General features: G+C 41.1%; 1 long non-coding RNA gene across 1 annotated transcript in view; it reads left to right on the forward strand.

Moving 5' to 3' along the window:
- LOC138751569 (uncharacterized) overlaps positions 1–26,906 on the forward strand; it is a 40,058-nt gene that overhangs the window by 10,789 nt on the left and 2,363 nt on the right. The window contains exon 2 of the long non-coding RNA XR_011350054.1: positions 2,644–2,741. This is a non-coding gene — a long non-coding RNA (uncharacterized lncRNA). The remainder of the gene's footprint in view (positions 1–2,643; positions 2,742–26,906) is intronic.

The raw sequence follows: 26,906 nt of genomic DNA on the forward strand, positions 1-26,906 counted from the left end.
ATTTCATATAAACATAGAAACATAGAAGATAGGAGCAGGAGTAGGTCATTCGACCCTTCGAGCCTGCTCCGCCATTCAACGAGATCATGGCTGATCTTAAAGTTCAGTACCCGTCCCCGCCTTCTCTCCGTAACTTTTAATACCCTTATACTGAAGAAATATATCTAATTCCCTCTTAAATATATTTAATGAACCTGCCTCTACTGCCCTCTGTGGCAATGAATTCCACAGATTCACCACCCTCTGGGTAAAGAAATTCCTCCTCATCTCGATCCTAAATGGTTTGCCTATTATCCTCAAACCACGGCCCCGGGTTCTGGATTTTCCCATCATTGGAAACATCCCATCTGCATCCATTCTGTCCAGTCCTGCCAGAATTTTATATGTCTCTATGAGATCCCCTCTCAATCTTCTAAACTCCAGTGAGTACAATCCCAATTTGCGCAATCTTTCCTCATAAGTCATTCCTGCCATTCCAGGTATCAGCCTGGTGAATCGTCTCTGCACTCCCTCCATTGCAAGAACATCCTTCCTTAGATAAGGTGGCCAAAACTGCACACAATACTCCAGGTGGGGTCTCACCAAGGCCCTGTACAGCTGCAGTAAGGTATCCTTGTTCCTATACTCAAACCCTCTTGATATGAAGGCCAACATACCATTTGCCTTTTTAACCGCCTGCTGTATCTGCATGCTCGCCTTCAGAGACTGATGTACAAGTACCCCTAGGTCTCTCTGCACTTCCCCATCTCTTAATCTATTTCCATTCAAATAATAATCTGCCCTCTGGTTTGTATTACCAAAGTGGATAACCTCACATTTATCCACATTGTAGTGCATTTTCCATGTATCTGCCCAGTCCCTCAATTTATCCAAATCACACTGGAGCTTCCTGACCCCCTCTTCCGTGCACACAACCCCTCCTAGCTTAGTGTCATCTGCAAATTTGGAGATATTACATCCAATCCCCTCATCCAGATCATTAATGTAAATTGTGAACAGCTGGGGTCCCAGTACAGATCCCTGTGGCACCCCACTGGTCACCGCCTGCCACTCAGAAAATGAGCCATTTATCCCAACTCTCTGTCTTCTACCTGCCAGCCAGTTCTCAATCCACATCAATACTTTGCCCCCAATCCCATGAACCTTGATTTTGGAAGCCAGTCGTTTATGCGGGACCTTATCGAAGGTCTTTTGGAAGTCCAGGTACACCACATCCACTGTCTCTCCCCTATCTATTTTACCTGTCACCATCTCAAAGAATTCCAATAGATTTGTCAAGCACGATTTACCTTTTGTAAATCCATGTTGACTCTGTCCGATCCCTTCTCTGCTAGTCATATGCTCCGCTATTACATCCTTAATAATGGATTCCATCATTTTGCCCACTACTGATGTAAGGCTCACCGGCCTATAATTCCCCGCTTTTTCTCTAGCCCCCTTTTTAAATAGTGGGGTAACATTAGCTACCCTCCAATCCATGGGTACTGATCTTAAAACATCTGCTATCTGAATGGCCACTTCCTTAAGTACCCTAGGATGTAGATTATCAGGCCCTTGGGATTTATCTGCCTTCAATCCCATCAATTTCCCCAAGACCATGTCCTTAGAGATACTGATTTCTTTCAGTTCCTCCCTTGCATTAGTCTCTATGTTTCCCAACATCCTTGGGAGGTTATTTGTATCCTCTCTTGTAAAAACAGAACTAAAGTAAGAATTTAATTGGTCTGCCATTTCCTTATTCCCCATTATATATTCCCCTGATTCCGACTGCAAAGGACCTACTCTGGATTTCACCAATCTTTTCCTCTTGACATATTTATAAAAGCTTTTGCAGTCGGTTTTTATATTTGCCATAAGCTTACTTTCGTAATTTATTTTTGCTCTCTTGATTAATCCCTTTGTCCTCCTTTGGTGCATCTTGAACTGCTCCCAGTCTTCAGTTGTGGTACTTTTTTTGGCCAATTGATATGCTCTCTCTTTGGACCTAATGCTGTCTCTAATTTCCCTTGTTATCCACGGTTGAGTCACCTTTTTTGGTTTATTTTTATGCCAAACCGGTATAAACGATTTTCGCAATTTCTCCATTAGATCTGTGAATGCTTTCCATTGTCTATCCACAGTCAACTCCCCCATAAACACCACCCAATCAATCTTACTCAACTCCCGTCTCATACCATCATAATTCCCTTTATTTAAATTCAGGACCTTAGTCTCGGTTTTAATTTCATCACTCTCCATGTCGAGTGAGAATTCGATCATTATTGTGTGTATTAATACTTCATCAAATAATTTGCCAAGCACAATGCTTAAGACAATAAAACTTTACAGGCACTCATGAGATTGATTACACAATCTATATGTTTACTGTCTGTGAGAAGAAAAGACATTTAGAAGTCTTCTTTCTACTTTTAATAAAGTGTGAAGGGAAATTCATTAACTGTAGTTGCAAGATGTATGATAATTTTTTAGAAACTTTTAATAAAATACTTCCTTTTAAGTAGCTAAATATGGCCAGTTATGCAGTTATATAATTGTCTCCATTACATTATATAATAGGCTTTACATTTTAATTGGGTTTTAAATCTTGATTGACTACTTTAGTTTTTTAAATTTTAAAATGATCATTTTTTACATCCATTGCAGAGGACTAAGATGTGCTCTTTGAGGTTATGAGTCAGTCTGCCTACCAGAGCTGTACCGAATATTAAAATTTGAAGGGGAACAGGTACAGTAGGGAGAGGGTAAGAAATTATTGTTTGTTTTTAGCATCACAGTCACATTTGAAAATCTTGCTTACCGTTCAATGTACAGATTGTTTTTTTTTAAATGAATCATTAATACATTAATGAAATAAATTGAGGTTTGATATTTTGCCATGTCAGCAAGCAATGGTACCTGTAATTACTTATCGTAATACAATGAATGGAATTAAATATTACCTTATATCCCTGCAGAATTGCAGTATTTTTCTCATTAAAAATTATTTTAGTCTAGAAACTCTATCTAGATTCTTGCACGTCACACTTTTCCTGGGAAACCATCAGAACTCCCAAGGCAATGGAAGGAGCACTCACAATGAACTAATTAACTGGTTAATATCACATTTGAACTGGATATATCTGAACATGATGTCCCATTTAATTTTGAGATGAGCTTCTGACCATGCAGTGTATAAGAAAGTGAAAAATAACCCACTGTTGTTGAACACATGAGCACTGCATTTTATCAACTCCAGGAGACACCAATAACTTAAGAACACAGGTTAACTCTTTATCAAAGACCAGCAACTACCACACTTGTTTATATCACATGTACCATTACATCACATTTACATGTGACTCATATTTTATATGCAGATATATCACTGAATACACAGTGTGCCATAACCAATAGCACATATTTCCTCCTCTGTGCCTCTTTCTATCTCCATACCCTACTTACAAGAGTTATGCATGCCATTCTAGAGCCCTCCTAGCTAGAACTCTTCATTTTAATCTTCTTAAGCTTAAAGAGTCAATCAAAATTATGCTGCCATGACACTACTGGCGCCACATGCTGATTGCTCACTCTTCTTGCTGACATCCACTGGCTCAATTTGTATTTTGGTTTTCAAATTTGTCCACCACATCACTCTTTTTTAATAGAAAATATGATTCTCTAATGTTTGACCAATCTTTTATATGGTAATGTATGCTTACTTAATACTAGCTCATGACTTCAAGTTTACCAACCAATCTAGAAATTTATCTCTGCACTTTATGGTTGTATCTTACCATGAAATGCATCATTTTTCAGAGGTAAGTACCACAATGAATAAAATTATAAACAATCCTCATCATAACATTGCTTGAAATAATTATTCTTCTCTGTGAACAAAACTGGAATAATTTTTTGAATTTGTTCAAACTCTAAGTGCTTACATTATTTTTTCTGCCAAGTTTATCAGTAGCAATCTTCTTGGAAGACAATGAGTATAATTTTTTATCTTATTACTCTATATTTGTATTATATTTGCACTGACAAGTAGAAATTCTGGCTGGGCCGCAGTAAAAAGAATCATGAGATTATGTGTGATGTCATTGGGCAATTGAGATCAGGTGACCCAAGCATCATGATAAAAGTGAGGCACTGTGTAGTGGAACAGTCATCAGGAAGTCGTCATGGTGGAGGTGGAAGGACTATCTTATTTGAGGTAGGCACTAGTAAGGGCAAGTTTATATTAATCATATTTTTTTGCTCTAGTCATGGACAGTGGAAATGGCAACCAGGGCAGGAGAATGTTCCTCTTGCAGAATGTGGATAGTCAGGGAAGCCAGCAGTATTCCTAATGACTTCTTCTATGAAAAGGGCATCCAGCTGCAGCTCTTTACAAACCAAGTTAAGAAATTGTAGCTGGAATTGGATGATCTATGGATCATTTGAGAGGCTGAGGGGGTGATAGACAGGAGTTACAGGGATGCTATCACACCTAGGAGGCAGGAGGATAGTAGCTGGGTGATAGTCAGGAATGGGAAAGGGGACAAGGCACCCCCATGGTCATTCTCCTCAATTACGCATACAATTTTGGATACTTTTGCGGAGGGAGGGGGTACCTACCAGGAATAAGTCACAGTGATCAGGTCTCTAGCACAGTATGGTCTTGTGCCTAAGGAAGGGAGGTGAGCTGTAGTGATAGGGGATTCTATAGTTAAGGTATCAGGTAAGAAGTTCTGAGGAAGAGATCACGAATCACAGATAATATGATGTCTCCCTGGTGCCAGAGTCAGTTCAAGTTCACAGCATTCTCAGGAGGTGGGATGAGCAGCAGATGTTGTGGTTCATGTAAGAACCAATGATGTAGGTAGGAGGGGTTTATGAGGTCCTGCAAAGAGAGTTCAGGGAGTTAGGCACAAAGTTGGTCAGGACCTCCAGGTTGTGATCTCAGGATTACTACCTTTCACGTGCTATTAAGGTTAGAGATAGGATGGTAATACAGCTTTAACATATGGCTAATGACATGGTACAGGAAAGAGTGCTTCAGGGGTGGGAGGAGACTAATATCCTTGTGGGAAGGTTTACTTGTGCTGCTCCAGGGGGTTTAATCTAGATATGCAGGGGGATGAGAATGACAGTACCAGAGTAGATAGGGGTGTGTAGGAGGGAAAAGATGTGAAAATTGCATGTAACATGAGAAATCAAAGGATTGTACATGCTGGAAATGTTCTCAGGTGCGTTTATTTCAATGCATGAAGAATTATAGGAAAGGCAGAGGCGCTTAGAGTATGGATTGGCACATGGAATAATAACATTGTGGCCATTAGTGAAACTTGGTTGCAAGAGAGGCAGGATTGACAGTTTGATGTTTTGGGCTTCTGTTGTTTCCAATGCAATAGAGCAGGGGGATTAAAGGTGGAGGAGTGGCATGGCTCATCAGGGAAAATATCACTGCTGTGCTCATTCAGGGCTCACCAGAGGACTCGTCTACTGAGGCTATCTGGGTGGAGCTGAGGAACAGGAAGATCTTATCCAAAATTCAGATGCACTGACAACACTCTTGACTGGCATGGATGAGAGTATTAATAGTATAAGGAAGGCCAGTTCACTTGACATGGGGACCTAGCTGATCTATCTGACCAGGCTTCAGGTAATGGTGTCTTCTGCTTTGAACCATAAAAGCCTTTAAGTTTTCTCCATGCCTTCACTGAGTCTTTGAAACCCATCACTGGATCAGCTGCAAGATCCGTTTTGAGTCTCTTACAACCAAAACGTCATCCAACCACCTTCAATGGCAATTGCATTTCACAATGGCAGATGCCATCTTGCTGGCTGTCCACTCTGTGTTAAATCAGCAAGACCACAGAGATACTTACCAGGCTGTTTTTCATTAACTACATCTCTGCATTCAATGCCATCATACCAGCAAGCCTCATGATCAAAATAAAAGACTTGGGACACTTTTCCTCTGCACTGGATCCCTACCTTCCTCATTGGTAGACCCCATTCAGTGTGAATCAGCAACATGATCCCATTGACTATCAGCACAGGCACCCCAAGGCTGTGTGCTTCACCCCCCCCCCCTCCACTCCCTGTACACTCATGATTGTATAGCCAGATTCAGCACTTACTCAATATACTGATTTGCTGATGACACCATTATCATTGGGCCGAGTAAATAGAAATGATGTCAGAAAACAAAATGGAGATCAAGAACTTGGTAGGGGAGTGCCAAAACAGCAATCCTTCTCTCAAGACTGAGGAGCTTATTGTTGATTTTAGGAAGGGGATGCCAAGGGGCCATAAATTTGTCATCGGTAACAGGACAGAAGGTTAGAACCTTCAATTTCCTGGGAATCTATATTTCAGAAAACCTCCATTAGAGCCAGTGTGTTGAGGCAATCATGAAGAAGGCATCCTTACTTTCTAAGGATTCTGAGGAGAATTAGCTTGTTGTTAAATTATCAAACTTCTACACGTGCACTCTGGAAAGTATACTGATTTAGGAATTCAATAGACCAGGAAGGCAAAAGGCTCCAGAAGGTAGCAAACATAGCCAGGTTCATAATTGGCTCCAACATTCCTACCACTGAAGACATCTTTGTGAGGCACTGCCTCAAAAAGGCAATTAACATCATAAAGGGTTCCCATCCACCTGGTCACCATCTCTTCTCAGTACTACCTTTGGGCAGCAGGTACTAATCTGCCCCAAGGTAGCAGTGACCCTGAACAAGCCTGATCACATCTGAACATCCCAATTTATTGTGTCCTCTTTCCCTTTCCTCCATCAGTGCCTGACCTGACTTCAAGGACCTGCTTAATTCCCACTGAATCTCCAACCCTATTCACTGACTCAATCTTTCACAACTGTGACTCCCACCACCTGAAAATAGTACTGGGAACCTGCATGAGTATCTCCACTTGTTTTGCAATGATTGAACTAATAGCAGAATATTTGTATGCACAAAGTGTGCATGTCTTGTGGTAAACCACTGTTACGTAAAATTATCTGGTCAAGCATACCTATTGGCCGGTTGTACCTGTGGTCCCTCCCCACAGGTGCCTGAATAAAGGTGACTGTTCCACAGCCCCCTGCAACTCAGTGTAGGACAACCGAACAGTAGGGATATGCCATGTTCTCAAGTGAATTGGTTTTTCCATAATAGTCTTCTGAGTGATTTATGGTGCATCATGTATATTTCTATTGTGCACAATTTCCTGGGCCTTAACAGTGATGGAATTTTGCAGCTTGCATTTCCTTCTTAAACTGAATGCACACTATTTAGTCATTTCCAAACCCAATGAACACTATATTCAATAAAGAAGCCAGTAAAGCATTGAGCCTCATCCAGCAATCAAATTTGTAGTCAAGGTCATGACTGCTCATTAGAGGTTGCACACATTGGGCAATCCACTGAGATGTGCAATGGTGACTTAGAACACAATGCAACAGATAGAACATGGAACTATGATTTGACAACAGCCTTCAAGATGAGGACAAGTAGTGATCAAGAGGAGGAAACCAATAATTAACAGCAGCCAGAGCTCACTGAAAAGAACAGAACTTGAGTCATCTCTCTTCATTAACAATACCTTCTACACCTGCTTCAATTCTTCCCAAAATGAACAGCAGCTGTCAAAAAATGAAAAATCAATGATCGCATGAACTAACATCACACAATCAGCAGATGCTGCAATACAACGCTCCATATCAGGTTAACTGAGGTTTATTAGTTACAACAACTTTATCTATAAATTTTAACCCTGTCTGAAATTCTCGCTATCCAAAATCAAGGGATTCAGAATACAGAAATGTGGCCATGAAGCAAGACAGCTTATTCCATTCCTATTGAATAACTGCACTTCCTGCTGAACAGGGCAATAACATCTGCTAATATTAAAATCTCTATTGTAAAGGAAAGACCTCCAATTATTAAAAAAAATGCTCAGAATCTCTTTTGCTATTCAACTTCTTTAATCTACAGCGGAACAGACTCCAGGGTCTGTGTGATCTGACCAAGGATTCTATTTAGTTTCTCCAAAGCTATTCAGATGGTGGAGTGAAACATTTTTTAAAATGATTCTTCTAATCCAAAGGCAATATTAACCACTTAGATTGTCAGAGGTTACATACTACAACTGTACTTGAACACAATATTGTACAGATTGGATGAATGTTTTGCTTCTATGTTTAATAAAGCAAATTTTTACTCTGCGTATGCATACTGAGGTTTACACTGATTGTGAGATGTTCCGTTAACTAATTAATCCTCTGTTTACCTTATCGGTATCCTTCTGCACATTGTCAGCTCTATTGCCATGAAGAAAAAAAAATCATCAATTATGTGAAAAGATATTCACTGATATTTTTGTTGGATAGAAAGATAGAAAAGCTGGATGTATGTGGAAGACAATCACGTCACCTGAAATTGATTTGATGTCTTCATGTCACTGGTTTTACATTTGATAAGTCTTTGTGTTTGCAGAAGAAATAGCAGTTCTTTAACTGTGCATGGACAGGAGAGAGAAATTTGCCCATATCTAGGACCATGGAAATTGAACATTAGTAGTTTATACAGAAAATGATTTGTTAAAAATATTTGTTCAGGAATACATGTTTCACGTGCATTGAATGTGCACAGAACATTTTTAAATGGATTCTAAGAAATTAAAATGTAATTATTTATAATCTGTAAAAATATTTAATCAATAGTCTTGCAACTAAAAATGATCAGGAATCACTGTTTTGCCAGCTTCTTGGGATAAAGTAATGCTGATGGTTTGCTTATGTATATTTATTTTGCTTTGAATGCTACTTCAGCCATCAAGGCGAAATGTGAAATGTAGCAGATGTTCCTTTCTGATGAGGTTAACAGTATTTTGAATTCTTCTGGAACACAATGCACTCAAAAATTAATTTCTTTTCAGTAAAAAAAGATGCATCTTTGGCAGTGTGAGCAGTGGAAGAAACACAGCCACCACGTTGAAGGTCGTTAACAACTGTATTTATTCAAATTCAGCATGCCCCTTTAAGGGCAGCATGAGCTCAGTCACCTGGTGCATTGTGACATCATAATCGCTGCCCAGGGTGCGCGCTGGAAGGGATGCTGGAGTCAGAGAGAAACCTCTGATGACACCATTTCCCTCAAGATTGGGTGCGAGTCTCTAATGTTGTGAGGGGAAGGACGCTGAACTTAGCCCCCGTGTCCACCAGGAATCGGTGGCCGGTAGATCTGTCTGTCACATGAAGGAAGCTGGCCTGGTCGTTTCCCTGAAACCCGCAGGGCTGGCAGCACTTACGGGTTTGCACTCCCCAACGCTAGTGGTAGACACACCAGGTCGACTTGGTCTTGGGAGCGGCTTGCGGTTGGCTGACTCCTGATCATGCCACCTGGTTGAGGGCTGCCTTGTTTTCCCTCTTCATGTGCCAGAGGACATTTGCATGGGCTGCTGCTCTCCTCAGGTTCAAGAAGTCTTCATCTGTAAGGAGCAGCTGGATGTCCTCCGGCATCTGTACCAGGAATATCTGGCAGAAGAGAAAACAAGGCTTGTGGTCTTCTGCCAGGGCCAGCATTTCATCCATAAGCGCCAACAAACTACGGTCCCCAAGCCCATCGAGGTGAAAGAGCCTGGAAGCCCGTTGCTGGGGAGTTGGCCTAAAAGTTCCAAGCAGCAGGTCTTTGAGGGCGGAATACTTCCCCTTAGCCGGGGAACGGTGGATGATGTCATCCACTCTTGCTGCCGTATCTTGGTCCAGAGTGCTCACGACATGATAGAACATCATGGCGTCTGAGGAGACGTTGCGGAGTTCAAATTGTGGTTCCGCCTGCCCGAACCACGTTCTCGGTTGGTGGGTCCAAAAGGGGGGATGCTTGATGGAGACAGTATTAACCTCTGCTGAATCCATGGTGTTTTGAGTCCAGAAAAATGTCTGGGCTCGTCGGTAAGAGCAATGGAAGAAACACAGCCACCACGTTGAGGGTCGTTAACGACTGTTTTTATTCAAATTCAGTGCGCCCCTATAAGGGCAGCATGAGCTCAGTCACCTGGTGCATTGTGACATCATAATCGCTGCCCAGGGTGCGCGCTGGAAGGGATACTGGGGTCAGAGAGAAACCTCTGATGAAGCCATTTCCCCATGACTGCCCCGCCACGTGGCAATACAAGCGGGGCCGGTTCGCCATGAGGATGTGCGCCGCCACAGATCATTCAAAAATATAATGTTTTCCTTTTGCCTAGGTAAAATAGTTAGTTTCTTTCACATTTTTAACAGTTGAAATCCAAAATTTAAAAAATCTGAATGTTTTTTCATACTTTATGAAATTGGTTGGAATATGTAGTCCAGGTATTTCCTATAAAATGTAAAGCTGAATTCAATATTTCTCCAATACATACCTCTTTATAAATGAAAAAATGCTTCAAGAAATTAAGGTTCAAAATCCATTTCTTATTACTGCTTTGAAGATATTTTTCTATTTTCAATTTGTGAAGAAAAATGTGCACGGTTTCAATCAGAGGGTTTGCATTTTTTATAGAGAAAGTAAAAACTCTTCCTTTGTCCTGATGCAGAATCTTGACCAAAATGTTGACCATCACTTTGCCTCCACAGATTCTGCTTGGCCCACTGAGTTATTTCTGCAAATAAAAAGCTGTTGGTGGAACTCAATGGGTCAGACAGCATCCAGGTGTTGAAATAGTTGGTCAATATTTTAGGTCAGGGCTCTTTATTAAGACTAAAGTAAAAGCATGATGCAACTATATAAATGAAAAAGAGAAAGTTGCTCGGGGATGGGCTAACAGATAATGGGACAGGGCATGAGGAAAAGTTTGAATATAAATATAGGAGTAGGTAAAGAAGAGATGGAAAGAATAGAACCAGATAGAGATGATAGTTACTGGGGGGCGTGGTAAGATGGTGTAGGGAACAGACGTGCCTTCCAGACCTCTCCTGACTCTGATTTGTTGTTTTGTCTTTAAGTGCCCGTTAAAGTTCTTTTAAAAGTTTATAAATAATAAGAGGTGCTGGATTAATACCTAATGGTGTATATGCAAAAAAAGGTAAAAGAAAACATCAACAGACTGTTAAAAAACTACATTTTCTGAAATTATCTGAGCCTACTTGTTTACAAGAAGCCAGGACTCAACGTAGAATGGATCCAGAAGAAGATGTACAGAATTCGGCATTGAAACTCCATTTTAAACCGGTAAGGCTCTCTGAAGGTCGCACTCAACAGCTTTCAGAACAAAGAGCTGGCCGGGTGCGAGTATTTCACACAACGGCCACTGTGAGTGCTGTTACTCAGACTTTGACAGTTGAATCAGCTGGGGCGCCACCAGCTGGAGAGTTAAAGAGCTGTCATTCGACTGCTACAGTGGTGGCGCTGCAAAATGCATCTTCAATTACAACGGTTTTTCCAGACATCGATTCAGTGAAGATGATTAAAGAGATTTGGCTTAAAGATAACCCTGATCTTCAGTCTCCTGGCATTGCTGGGGGGGACTTTGAGAGGGATTTTTATATGAAAAGATACTAAATTAAGGGAAGGGACAGAAGATCCTGTGGTCTCTAAGGAACAGCAAGACCCCATTATGCCTGAATCTACTTCTGTTGAAATGTTTAAGGATCTTGAAGATAAGATATATTCTGTATCGAGTCACTTAGCTAATTTTGTGAACCCGTTTATTTCCAAGATTAATGCGATGTTGAAGCCATTAATGGAGCTTTTAAGCTTGAAACCATTGAAAGATTTGAAATGTGTGATCAAGGTTTAGTCGATGTTTAGGATCAACTGCAAGATGAAAATAGAATAATTGAAACATTGCAGATCCAAAATAAAAATTTAGCAAAAAAGGTTGATTATTTGGAGAATCAATCTAGACGGAACAACGTGAAAATTGTTGGTTTGCCAGAAGGCATAGAAGGACCAGATCCAAGAAAATTTTTTACTGAATGGATTCCACGAGTGTTAGGACAGGATAAATTCCCTGAAGGTTTAATAATGGAACGTGCTTATAGAGTTTTAAGAAGAAAATCTTTTTCAGGACAGAATCCAAGATCTGTTTTGATCCGTTGTTTAAACTATTGTGACAGAGAGACAATTTTACGTACGGCTATTAGAAATGCCCAGCAAAATAGATCTCCTTTGATGGTTCAGAATAATCCTGTTTTCTTCTATCAAGATTTGAGTCAAGAAATTATGTTTCAACGACGCAAATTTAATTCTGTGAAAGAACGGTTGTGGAAAAAAAGACATAAGGCAACATTCAGGTATCCTGCGGTACTGAAGATTTTTCAGGATGGAAATCAGCCAAAGTTCTTTGACAATCCTAAAGAGGTTATGGACTTTGCTCAGTCTCTACCAATCATGCAGTTTCAGGAACGATGTAGTCCTTCAAGGTCTCCAAAGAGAGTAGAGATGTAAGGTGGGATCCAGATTTTTAAAAGAAATGGAAGCAATGGTGACCGAAGTGGTAATGTTGATTTTAAAAAAATAAATCTTTTATCTTTTTTTTTAGAAGAGTTTAAATAGTTTAAATAATGATGATAGTATAATGAAATGGGAGTTGGGAGAGGGAACTGGGTGGGCACTAGTTTCCAGAAGTCATCAGCTACCTGTGAGTTATCTCACACCCAATATTTTGGGGGAGTTACCGCTCTGGGCGGTTTAAACAGGAGGAGGTAGTCGTGACCTCCGACCTGTTTTTTTTTTCTTTTTAATTTTTGGGTTAAGAAGTGAAGGTTTTTTAAAAAAAAATTTTAAATAAATAATTTTTTTTTACTCTTTTTGTTTTCTGATTGTAATTGAGAGGGAATTAGGAGGTTTTTTTCTCTCCTTTTTTTCTCTCTTTTTTTGGGGGGGTTTTTTTCTCTTTTTTCTCTCTTTTTTAAGAGGATGATGTCACAGAAGATAATAAGTCAAAAATTGAGGATGTTGAATTAGATGAAGAGGAAGATGAGGGGAAAGGTGATAAGAAGAAAAAGAAGAAAACCAAGTGCAAATACATTGAGGGAGAAGAGGTTAATAAAATTAAGTTAATTTCGATAGAGAATTTTGAAGATGTTATAAATGAAGAATATGGAGAATTTTATGAGTTTGAACTTTTTTTCTTTTTTTTCCTTTTTTTTATATAAGGGGAGGGGAAGGGAATAAAAAGTTTATCTGATTGTTTTTCTAAGGGATGTTTTTGCTCTCTCGATGAATTATAAAGGAAACTTGGTATTAATGGAAATTCTGTATTTATGTATTATTAATTATGATTTTTTGTATAACAGATATGTGGTTGATATATGATTTTAATATTTGAACTTAGTTTTAAAGTGGATTTCATTTGTTAAATACATGTATTATGTTTGATTTAAATATATGTTTAAGGGTATTATTTTAGTATTGATATTTTTTTTGTTGTTAGTAATTTTTTTTTGTTATTAAGTTTTATCCTTTTTGTAAGTGGGGTTTTTTCTATTTTATTTACAACATTGTTAATTAATTCTTCACTCTTTATTTTGGGGGGGAAGGTTGGACTAATTTTAAATTAAACGATTAATGTTGTGTTATAATTATTGGGGGGGGTAATTTGTGTAGTTTAATGATGTAGTATTTTAAATAGACTTCTGGCTTCTGGGGGGCTGGCGGCAAAACTCTGCATGCCAAACTGCATGAGTTTTTCAAGCTTTGTTGGGACCAAGGTAAACTGCCTCAGGATCTTCGTGATGCCACCATCATCACCCTGTACAAAAACAAAGGCGAGAAATCAGACTGCTCAAACTACAGGGGAATCACGTTGCTCTCCATTGCAGGCAAAATCTTCGCTAGGATTCTACTAAATAGAATAATACCTAGTGTCGCTGAGAATATTCTCCCAGAATCACAGTGCGGCTTTCGCGCAAACAGAGGAACCACTGACATGGTCTTTGCCCTCAGACAGCTCCAAGAAAAGTGCAGAGAACAAAACAAAGGACTCTACATCACCTTTGTTGACCTCACCAAAGCCTTCGACACCGTAAGCAGGAAAGGGCTTTGGCAAATACTAGAGCGCATCGGATGCCCCCCAAAGTTCCTCAACATGGTTATCCAACTGCACGAAAACCAACAAGGTCGGGTCAGATACAGCAATGAGCTCTCTGAACCTTTCTCCATTAACAATGGCGTGAAGCAAGGCTGTGTTCTCGCACCAACCCTCTTTTTAATCTTCTTCAGCATGATGCTGAACCAAGCCATGAAAGACCTCAACAATGAAGACGCTGTTTACATCCGGTATCGCACGGATGGCAGTCTCTTCAATCTGAGGCGCCTGCAAGCTCACACCAAGACACAAGAGAAACTTGTCCGTGAACTACTCTTTGCAGACGATGCCGCTTTAGTTGCCCATTCAGAGCCAGCTCTTCAGCGCTTGACGTCCTGTTTTGCGGAAACTGCCAAAATGTTTGGCCTGGAAGTCAGCCTGAAGAAAACTGAGGTCCTCCATCAGCCAGCTCCCCACCATGACTACCAGCCCCCCCACATCTCCATCGGGCATACAAAGCTCAAAACGGTCAACCAGTTTACCTATCTCGGCTGCACCATTTCATCAGATGCAAGGATCAACAACGAGATAGACAACAGACTCGCCAAGGCAAATAGCGCCTTTGGAAGACTACACAAAAGAGTCTGGAAAAACAACCAACTGAAAAACCTCACAAAGATTAGCGTATACAGAGCCGTTGTCATACCCACACTCCTGTTCGGCTCCAAATCATGGGTCCTCTACCGGCATCACCTATGGCTCCTAGAACGCTTCCACCAGCGTTGTCTCCGCTCCATCCTCAACATTCATTGGAGCGCTTTCATCCCTAACGTCGAAGTACTCGAGATGGCAGAGGTTGACAACATCGAGTCCACGCTGCTGAAGATCCAGCTGCGCTGGGTGGGTCACGACTCCAGAATGGAGGACCATCGCCTTCCCAAGATCGTGTTATATGGCGAGCTCTCCACTGGCCACCGTGACAGAGGTGCACCAAAGAAAAGGTACAAGGACTGCCTAAAGAAATCTCTTGGTGCCTGCCACATTGACCACCGCCAGTGGGCTGATATCACCTCAAACCGTGCATCTTGGTGCCTCACAGTTAGGCGGGCAGCAACCTCCTTTGAAGAAGACCGCAGAGCCCACCTCACTGACAAAAGGCAAAGGAGGAAAAACCCAACACCCAACCCCAACCAACCAATTTTCCCCTGCAACCACTGCAACCGTTTCTGCCTGTCCCGCATTGGACTTGTCAGCCACAAACGAGCCTGCAGCTGACGTGTACATTTACCCCCTCCATAAATCTTCGTCCGTGAAGCCAAGCCAAAGAGAAAAGAGAAGAGATTCTAATTATTATTATCTTATTTTTTATTATTTCTTTAAATGTAATTTTTATTTTATTCATGTCATAAAATTTTAAATAAAGTTTAAAAAAAAGAGATGATAGTTACTTAAAATTTTTAAAAACAATCATGCTGTAAGAATTAAGACTGTCTAGAAGGAATATGATGAGTTGTTCTTCAATTTTACCTCAAGCTGGCCTCACCCTGACAATGAACATTGATTGGTGGAGTTGAAATAGTTGGTTACAGGATGTTCAACCTTGGACCCACAGAGCATAGATGTTCAGCTCGTCTCACAATGTGGAGGAGACCACACTGGTACAACAGATATAGTAGATTAGGTTGGACAACATGCCTGTAAAGATCTGTCTCATCCATAAGATCTGTTTGTAGTTCTGGATGGAAGGAGGAAGGGAGATGTAGGGATAAGTTTTGCAATTACAGAGGGAGGGAATTGACTAGGGGGCTGGAAGGGTGGAAAGAAAAGAGCAGCATAGTGAGTCTCAAAGAGACTTTTCGCCATCAAAGAGGATGGGAGTGGGCTGGTGGGTGGAAGAGATGTGGCTGTTGGTGGGATCACCCTGAAGATAGCAGAAGTGTCGGGATGATGATGAAAGGGAGAGATACAAGAGGTAGGACTTCTAAAGTCATCAAACTTGGGAGGAAGAGTTGAAGAGTGATACTTGAGTAGGAATGAAATAGGGATTGTTCCCACATAGACCAGAATATTGACAGAAGGAATGTATCCTCCACAAAGAAGAGGAACACTCTCTTTTTCATCATGAGAGGTAGAATAGGGTTATGGGGGAAAAAGTAGCATTTTTACTTCAGTTGTCTGTTGGCCAATGATCTACATAATGTGTATTTTCTCTAAAAAGCCACTGCTTTATTAATTTTATGCCTCAAGTAAAATTAATTGTTATACAAAGCAAATTACAGAGTAGGATTGAAATAAGCACTGTTCTATTTTATCATCACTAGGTTTGGTTCTTTTTGGGAAGTATGGCTTTTGAAGCTTTATCAAATCTGATAAGGTAAATTGAGTGAGGTCACAGAGAACATTTTACCATTCATTGTAACAGCACTTTGAATCAGAGAGGGTTCGTTCCCTTGAGGCTACCTTTGGGCTTAGTATTTGGGCAAAATTCCTTCCATAACTTACAAATATTTCTGTTTTGTGAGATCAATTGAAGTGAGTTTGACATCCTCTGTTACAGCACTGGGAATAAATTACAACAAAATCAATTAAGATCTTTTTTAAAAAAAGCCTAAAAATGCTGAAAAGACACAGGGGGTCAAGCAGCATCTGTGAAAAATCAGAACATTTCAGTTCATAGACCCTTCGTCAGGGTGGAGGGTGATGTGGGTGAAAACATTCATGTTTTTCAAAGTATGGTAGATGTGTTACACTTTTAAGTGGTTCTCAAACATTTTCTTAAAATTCACATACCACTTTAAATATTCCCTATACCATAGGTGTTCTATGATTAATAAAGGATTGCTTAAGGTGGTATGTGGGTGGAAAGATAAAGATTGAGAATCACTGCTTTACAGCAACTATACCACCCTGTGTTGCAGCTGGCCTGAAATTTCTCACTAGACCACAAGTCATCCCCGGGGATAGGAGAGTCTACTTTCAACTGGGATGTCCTAGGATGCAACTTGTCCTTTTTTCACCGGGTTAATCAGCATGCCAGCATCAACTGATGCTGGGGATGTGAGTAGGAGTCAAGGCCATCAATCCACAGCGTGATTTTTGTGTGATTTGATGCTGGCCAGCCAGTTGCTTCATTTTTCCACTGGACCCTTAACCAGTAAATTGGCCATCAATTCCTGGGACAAGGTGCCAGTGTTAAAGGGACTACTGACTCTGATTCTCTCTCTTTCCCCTTCACCCTCTGTCTCCTTTCCCTCAGCTCTATGCTCACAGAGCCAAACCCCCTAATCAATTCTCACCTTTACTCTCATCCAAACTAAATTCTCACCTATTGTCTGTAGATCTGCATTCCTCCCCCACCTTTATTTACTTCTCTCCAGCCTTTAGAATCAAGTAAATACACATGAAAGGGTGGAGACACTCAGCTGGTCTTTCTGCATCCATAGAAGACAAAGATATATTGACTACTTTTGGGGCCTGAGCCCTTCTTCAAGGATAAACAAAGAATAAGCAGAATGAGCAAAAAAACCCAGGAAATCTCAGAATGGAGATTCAATCAGTGCTGGCTGGGGGAAGAGTCCAGAACAATGAAAGGTGTTAATTGAATATAATAAGGGGAGAGGTGATAATTGATTGTCTGTGTGAAAGGAGACAGGGAAAAGGGAGAGACAGAGCTGGGGGAAGGTGAAGATGGAAAAAATGAGGGGAGGGTTTAACGAAAACCAAAGAGGTCAATATGAATGACATCCAGTTGGAGGGTGCTATTGTGTTGGGAATGTGTTAAGTTCATTGGGTTCACAGAGAGATGAGTCTGGACACAAGTTTCACAATCAAAGGTAACTTTATTGTACAAATGGGAAACAAACGGGAAGAGGTCAAATCACTTACTACTTAATAGCTATATAGACATTCACATCAGTCCAAGTTGGACTCTGATACTAGTTGCCATCTACTACATGGTATGAGACAAAAAAAATATCAGTATAAGTAGACACGTCAGGCACAAGGGTCCTCGATACCTTAGGCTACCTATGCTACCATACTCTCCGACATATGTACACACACACAGACAGGGACTTCCAAACACATTCCCAATTTCCTGTACCAACAGAGAGAAGGTGGCTCAATGCTAAGTATTGCCAAACAATACTACGGTCCCACTCTAAGTATCAATGATACCTCCAGTGATGTACACTGTTCAGTGACCTGCTGTAGAGCAGCGTTCATAGTCAAGACCAAAGAGCAGAGAGAGAGAGAAAACTGTCCCACATGTCAGAGTTTATGGTTTTCTCAGCTTGGGCATTTGCCCACTGATGACACTGCATCATTTAAATGAGCCAATGGTGAAGTGTGCACTATGGGTGGCCGGAGTCCAACTTTGATTGGCAGGTGATGCAACTTCTGACCCGCCGCAATCCAAAATGTTCCAGACGGAGGCCACATGATTCTCCGCATTCCACATATAACAGGTGCCCAGTTGGAAGATGAGGGTGTTGTGGGTGGTCTCAGTCAAGCAGTACATGAGCCAATGGATAGACATGTCAGCAAGGGAATAGGATAGAGAATTGAAATAGGTGGCCACTGGCAAATCCACACTACTGCGGCGGACAGAGCCAAGGTACTTAACAAAGCAATTTCCCATTCTGTGCCCAGTCTCTCCGACTTAAGGAGACCACAATAGGAGCATCGGATGCAGATTCGCAAGTTGCTTCACTTGGAGCCTCAGAGTTTAGTCTAAAAATTGTATTAATGCTTCAGTACTTTATTGTTGGATGACACAAACTATTTGCTTGCTCAAATGACAAAGGCCAAGAAATTCAAAGGAAACAAGGAGGAATGTATCATTAACCTATATCCACATACACCAATATGGCATGAACTTAATATTCAATAACAATCACTGTGAAAAGCATCATTAACTTTGAGCAGTAAAATACTAAACCATTTGTATGGTTGCACACACAGTCTCATGTACCCCTCACCCCACACAACTCCTTCCAAATCTACCCGATCATTCCTTATACTTTTTAATTCCTCAGCAATGAAAGCTCACACCATCTGCCTCGGCAAATCAACTCAATCATGCCAACATTTTGGTGTTAACTTTCCCCTTTGCCTTGCAGAAATCAGGACACAATTGGTGTTTGTCCCAACAAGCAAGAGGGAAACATTTCTAATCATAAATTTTGACCAGTCTGATGGTCTTGGGGTCTCTCAGGACATCATTCCTTCTGAAGCTAAGAATGATAATGACTTGAAAATTAGTTTATGGTCATATACATTGTACAATATGCAGATGCACTGAAATTAACTTGCTGCATCAAAAAAAGTTTGGGAAAATAATAATAGTATATATTAAATCAAAAAGGGATAATAAATACAAAAGACAGATAAGATAATGAATATTCATAGTTACCATAGTGCAAGAAAAGTGGATTACAATATAATGCAATAATAATTACAATAATAATTACGTGCATTGATCTTTTGTACATACATCTTTTGTAAGTGAGACAGATCTTATGTAGTGTGTGAGTAGTCCTTGATTAATGTAATAAGGGGAGGTTCAAAGCCTGAAAGTTTTGGAAAGTTTTCGAAAGAAACTGTTCTTGAACCTCTCGGCCTGGGAATGTAGTTGAGCTAAACAGTCGAAATAAGTACAAGATACGAACTCCTGACTTATGGACTCCTTGCATATGAATCTTATTTTTGTGTAACAGGCCCTTCTGACCCAAGAGCTTGTGCCCCCAATAGACACCCATGTGACCAATTAATTCCATATGACTTTGGAATGTGGAAGGAAATTTGACCACTCAAAGAAAACTCATGCAGACACAGGAAGAACATACCAACTCCTTATAGACAGCACGGGATTCAAACCTAGGTTGCTGGTGTAGTAATAGTGTTGTGCTAACCACAATACCAGGGGTGGCCAAACTGCAGCTTGCCAGCTGCATGCTGTTCTTTGACATGCTTGTGGAAATATGTTGGCTGGAGGAGATACCAGTGCTCTTGAAGCCGCCCTGGGACATTCCAAATCCATAAACCCAGACCAGGAGGTCCAGGGATGGTCTCAGCCCAAGCTGTGTGACAAGGAGAGGGAAAAAGGAGTGGCCATAGGAGGAACAGCTCCTGCAGAGGAGCGGAGCGAGCAGCTCATGCCAGAGTCATGTTCTCCTCACTTGCGCCTGGCCACACCACAGCACAATGCTGCCAACATGGGATACGCGGAAGGAGGGTTGAACAAAACTGAGGGTCCTCTGCAGGGAGCAGCCACAGAGGACAGAAAGCCAGGCCTGGGCCAGGAGAGCTCCAATGAGACATGGCCCAGAGGTGGGGTATCTGTCCAGGCCCAGAGGTGGGGTATCTGTCCAGGCCCAGAGGTGGGGTATCTGTCCAGGCCCAGAGGTGGGGTATGTGTCCAGGCCCAGAGGTGGGGTATCTGTCCAGACCCAGAGGTGGGTTATCTGTCCAGGCCCAGAGGTGGGGTATCTGTCCAGGCCCAGATGGGGAGGAGAGGCTATAAGGACCTCCAGCCTCCCCCATCTCTGTCATCTGCCCTGGACAGATATCCCACCTCTGGATCCCCAATGAGGAACACATCCAGGTGCCAAATCAGGGCAAAACTGGAGCTGGCAGCATCAGTGAAGGTCTTGTCAGTGGCCATGGGCAAGCCCTGGCCCCAGCAAATGGAGAGTCAGCACCAGGCCACACAGAGGTTAGACGGCTCCATACCCCAGTCTCCGGTCCCAGCAGCCACTTCCCCCATCCTGCCAGTGTGTGGAGCGGGGGTGGAACAGAGAGAAACAGAGCTGAGGCCCCCCTGGCCTCGCCCTGCTGCAAGAGGCAGCTTTGCATCGGATCGCTTCCTGCATTGCATGCTCAGTTGTGGACACCGCAATAGTGCAGATATTTGCAGAGAGCAGTGGCAGCAGTTTTCCCAAAGATAGCACATCTGAAACGGGAGCAGGAAATGTCCATTGGTCTGTTGAGCCTGCTCCCACATTCAGTGAGATGAAAAAAATCTATCATACTGTATTTTAAGTATATTTAATGAAGCAGTCTCCTTGGACAGAGAATTCCACAGAAAATCAGTCAGGATTTTGAAAATATTTGTTAATTATATATGTACTTTTTGATCATTGAAATTAATACAGCTTAGCAGTTTAAAAACTACATGCATAAATAAATATTGTTTTGTACATGTATTTCTTTATGTATATAATTTTTTGCAACAAAATATGCATGTAAGGATAAAAATGTATATTTAATATTTGTTAGTCTTGTGGCTCTCAAACATCTGAAGTCTATCATATGTTATGTTAAGCAAGTTTAGCCACCCCTGCACTACACTAACCGATTTGCCAAGGAGTATTTAAAAATTGTCCTTGAGATTTCATATGACTGTATTTTGTGCACATAATGGAAAAAACATTTTCTCCACAATTTTAATATTGAGTGGTTCCAGGTTAGAAGCAGCAAATCTATTTATAAATGGAACCTTTCTCTGGTCTGTGATAGTCCTTCACACAAAGATATAGGCCATGAAGTTCTGATAGAAGAATAGATAATGAAACTAACACATCTCATAGGGGTGGTTTGAATTGGAGGATGTGAGATTATCTAGTTAAATTTGTCCTCAGTTGTGCTAAGTTTTAGGAGCTTGGCAGGTGATTAGCAAAACTGATGAACAAATTAGAAAGAAAGAACTTTTCTTATAATTTCTTTATCTTACTGCTAGACTCCCAGTTAAATTAACAGGATGGAATTCATAAAATACCAAGGAATTGCACGTGTTTAGGCCAGGTTCACTCTTCTGTTGATCCTTTTATCCTTAAAATTACTTGCTGCAATTTCTATGGTGAATTGCTGTGTTACATTATGACATTAGAATGGATCATAAATCTTTGCTTCAATAAGATTTTCTGTCTGTTGTGCATGTTAAATTTCCCTAACTTATGTTTTCTATTTAAAAATTTTTTAGACATACAGCAAGATAACAGGCCCTTGCGGCATATGAGCCCGTGCTACCAAAATAACTCAATTAACCTATGGCCCCCCTTCCATTTTTTTGAAGGGTGGGAGGAAATTGATGCACCTGGAGGAAACCCACGCAGAGATGAGGAGAACATACAAACTCCTTACAGACATCTCCGGATTTTAACCTCTGTCGCTGGCACAGTAATAACCTTGCCAATTTATAAAATTCCAGAGCGAAGTCCTTCTTTTTGATCTATATTTTTAAGAATGAAGAGAAGCCTCTGAAAATGCCAGGATACCAGATTCAGAAAGCAGTACAACAGGAGATCTACCCTGTTGTAAATCTCCATAGATTTGGGTGAAGGAGGTTTCCTCATGGCAAAGCTTATGTGCCTCAGAGTGCAAGTGCTACTTTAATTTTCCTGGCTATTGAATCATACCATGGGACATTTTTCTAGGTCAACCAATTTGTTCTTTATTTTTGCTTAAGGCAAATAATTAATAATCTTTTTGACACATAGCACAGTTCATTGCAACTGCCACAGTTGCAAGATAGTAGAGTGACTGGGCCATTAATTTTCATCAGGTCACTAAATGGAACCACATTTAGAACTCACTAGAATTTCAGTCATATTATAGCAATTTGTGAAACACTAAAATGGCAGATGCTGGAATCTTAGAAACAATGAGTGCTGGGGGAATTCAGTGGGTCAGTCAGCATCCAAGGGTAGAAATGATCAGTCAACAGTTGGGACCCTTTGTCATGACTAAAGTAAAAAGAATGATATTTTGTATGTAAAGAGGGAAAAGAGCTAGGGAGGAGCTAAAAAGTGATAGGGTAGAAGGTAGGAAAGGGAGAGAGAGAAGGTAAAGGAAGAGACCACTGGGAAGGGAGACGAGTTAGAGAGAAAAGAAAGAACAAGAGCAAGTAAAGAAGAGATGTAAACAGTGGAATTAGGTAGAGGGGGATTATCTAAAATTAGAAAAAAATTATGTTCACACCATTGGGTTTTAAGGAAGAATATGATGTTTTGTTCCTCAAGTTTACATTTGGACTCACCTTGACGATGGATGAGGCTGAGGACAGATACCATATGCGGGAATGATTGGGTAAGTTGAAATAATTGACTACAGGAAGTTCAACCTTGGACCCAAAAACAGAGTGCAGGCTTTCGGTGACTACATCACTGAACCTATGTTTGATCTCACTGATATATAGGAGGCCATACCGAGTAAACGGAGGGCAGTGGATTAAGTTGGATGATGTGCGTGCAAGTCTCTGCCTCATCTAGAAGATCTGTTGTCATCCTAGATGGCGATGATGTATAGACAAGTTCTGCACTTCCTGCAGTTATAGTGGGAAGTGACTAAGGGCGTTGAAGGGTGAGTGGGGAGGGTAGTGCAGACCACAGAGTCTCTTAAATGCCCCCAATGTTTCAGCATCCACCACCATCCCCGGTAAGGAATTCCAGGCACTCACAACACTCTGTGTACAGGTATTCGATCCTTTATCCGGAACCCTTGGGGGACAGTGTGTTCCGAATTTCGGATTTTTCCAGATATTGAAAAGCCAGATTTAAGTCCACCCAAATTGTGCTGCTGTACCCCCCACCTCCCCCTTCCCCCGGCCGCCCGACTCATGCTGCCGGTGTCCCAGCCACCCGCCCGACTCGCACTGCCACCTCTCTCCCCACTTGCCGGATTTTGGAGCTTTCCGGATTTTAGATGTCCGGATAAAGGATCATGTACCTGTATTTTTTAAAAAAAACTTCCCCCAGATGTCTCCTCTATCCTTGCCTTCCTTAACTTTGTACATATGTCCTCTGATGTTTGCTGATCCTGCTCAAGGAAACACGTGCTGCTGTCTACCCTATCTATGCCTCTCATAAACTTGTAGAACTCTATCAAGTCTCCTCTCATCCTTCTACACTCCAAAGAGAAAAGTTCCAGCTCAGCTAACCTTGCCTCATAAGACTTGTTTCCAAATCCAGGCAACATCCTGATAAATCTCCTCTGCACCCTCTCCATAGTTTCCACATCCTTCCTATAATGTGACCAGAACTGAACACAATTCTCTAAGTGTGGTCTTACGAAAGAATTGTAGAGATATAATATAACCTCACTATTCCTGAATTCATTCCCCCCATTAATGAATCCCAGCATCCCATAGGCCTTCTTAACTATTCTATCAACCTGTAGAGAGAGTGTGTTTTTTTATTTGCTGTTGTTTGTATTGTATATTTTCCAAATACTTTGATTCTGTCTCCTGTAACAGAGTTATTTCAGGTGTTTTTACCGGGAGGCATGGGAGCAAGCGTTCCTTTACATGTAACAGCATTAGGCACATCTCTGCCCCTGTGTCTGTCCATCTTCAGGGGGTGTCCATTTATTTTTAGCTGAATAAAGATTGCTGTATTTCCTCCATTTATTCCTCGGATGTGTAATATCTCAGGAGCTGAAATTTCAGGAGCTTGAAGGTCAGCCATTGGGCTGTTATCATCATGGCTAGGTTGTCTCTCTCTCTCTCTCTCTCTCTCTCTCTCTCTCTTTCTCTCTCTCTCTCTCTCTCTCTCTCTGTCTCTGTCTCTCTCTCTGTCTCTCTGTCTCTCTCTCTGTCTCTCTCTCTCTGCAATTATTTTGACTTTAGCTGCCTGTTTATTTGTAGGTTACTTGCGCTTTAGAAGCAAACATTTAGCTTTGATATGTCCTTCTGTTTTGTAATGGTTACATTTAGAATTTTTGAAGAAACAGTTTTCTGGTTGGTGGTTGTATTTCCCACAACGGAAGCATTGTTGGCGGTAAGACCTCCCGACCAGTAGGTCTGGTTGACCCTCATCCAAGTTTTTAATCTGCCATTTCAGAGCTGCAGGCATCCCTGTATGCAATATATAATGTAACGTCTTCATCCATTGCTAATAATTTTTGCCTTGTTTGGCAATTTGCCAGCCCCATCACTAATCTGTTTCGTAGTGCCTAATATAGAAACTGCTTGAAATGACAGTGCTCCGCCAGTTTGCGCATTGATGCCAGGTATTCACTTACTGTTTCTCCTGGTCCTTGTCTCTTTTCATAGAATCATTGCTTTTCTGCCATAACTGGTGGTTTGGGGCTTAAATTGTTCCTTAATGGTGCATAATTTGTTGAACGTCTTCGTCGCTGGATCCTCCAGGGCCAGCAAGGTCTTAAGGAGGTCTAATGTTTTCCTGCCCATTATATTGAGGAAGAGGGCACTTTTGTGGTTTACTGGACCTTCCACAATATTGTGGGCCATGCGGTAGTGGTTAAACCATTCTATGTAGTTATCCCAACTTTCTTCTACTACATTGAATTCCCCAAATTCTACCTCTGCCATCTTGGCGCACTTTTGCCTTGATCTTTTGGTGGGAATTTGTTGGGTTTGTTAGTTAGTCATTTTCTACCTTTCTTCTGTTGTTCTCTTTCTCACGGTTGGAGTATGTGTAGGGTTTTTTTGTTCCTCATCACCACTGTTGTGTATGTACTCACACAATTAAGACTCAGAGATGTGATGCTTTCTCATTTAGACTAACCTGGCTACTGACACACAGGGTTTTATATATATTATATATATATCTGGAAGGGTGACATCATGATGTGGGTGTCATGATGTCCAGCAGAGGGTGGGCTGAAACCCAACAGCCTTCTTTATCTTTTAGCGCACATATGTCAAACTCAGGCCCACGGGCCAAATTTGGCCCGTGATATAATTATATTTGGCCCGCAAGATCATATCAAATATGTATTAGAGCTGGCCTGCTGGCCGCCGCACCAGTATAGCGCATGCACAGCTAATATTACAAATCCCAGAATGCTTTGAAAATGCGTTGGTGCCGGCCCGTCAGCCCGCTAATCGCCCCCACCTCCTCTCTTTACTTTCATTAGCATCTGCGACCTGTCGCCCAACTCACATGTAATAAACCCCTTACGAAAAATGGCCAAACGAAAGACAGAAAACAGGACCTTTCAAGACTGGTGGGAGGCAAACTCTGACCCCAGAGTTTGATGAACTTGCATCTAAGAAGAGATGCCAAGTATCTGGTTTAGATCCAGGTGCATCAGAGTAAATCACAGTGTAGCAACCTAAGCTTGGATTAATATTTTCTTTGGTTAACTTTGGACTGTTCATAGTTGAAAGATTGGATTTTCATTGAAGCAAGTTGTTATTTTTTTGACTTGTTGGCGTGAAAAAAAATACATTCAAAAGGAGCTTAAAGGCTATAGAGAAATATTATTTATTGAATATTTTATTTCTCATTTGTTAATGCTTCTTCTGGAAAGAGTTTAACCAAAACTATTATTAAACATTTATTTTAATAAGAAAAAGTTTAACATTACATACGTTGAAAGAAGAGAAAACATGCAGATGTTGTTGAAAATTTTCAATAAATATTTAGTTTGGCCCACGACTTAGTCCAAGTTTATAATTTTGGCCCTCTGTGAATTTGAGTTTGACACCCCTGCTTTAGCGGCATCACCTTCATTCTTATCATCCTTCTGCTCTTCACATACACATAGAACGCCTTGGAGTTCTCTTTAATTCTACATGCCAAGGCCTTCTCATGCCCCCTTTCATGCTCTCCTTTCTTAGCTCTTTCCTGGCTACCATGTACTTCTCATGAGCCCTTCCTGTTTCCTTCTCCTTATATTTCTAATGTATACTTCCTTCTTCCTCTTGACTTGTTGTCTGACCTGTTTTGTCAGCCACGATTCCCATTCCTACCATCTTTTTCTCATCCCAGTGCAGAAAAAAAACTTTCTTGAATCCTGCACAAGTGGTCCCTAAACTTCGTCCATATTACTTCTGTGTTTTCTCCCTTAAACATCAGTTTTAAATTTATTCTCACTAATTCCTGCCTCATCCCTTCATAATTAGTCCTTCCTCAGTTGAGCTCTTTCCCAGTTTGACTGTTTATGTCCTTTTCCACAGCTGTGCT

This window comes from Narcine bancroftii, chromosome 1 (genome assembly GCF_036971445.1).
Source record: "Narcine bancroftii isolate sNarBan1 chromosome 1, sNarBan1.hap1, whole genome shotgun sequence".
NCBI classification, from domain to species: Eukaryota; Metazoa; Chordata; class Chondrichthyes; order Torpediniformes; family Narcinidae; genus Narcine; species Narcine bancroftii.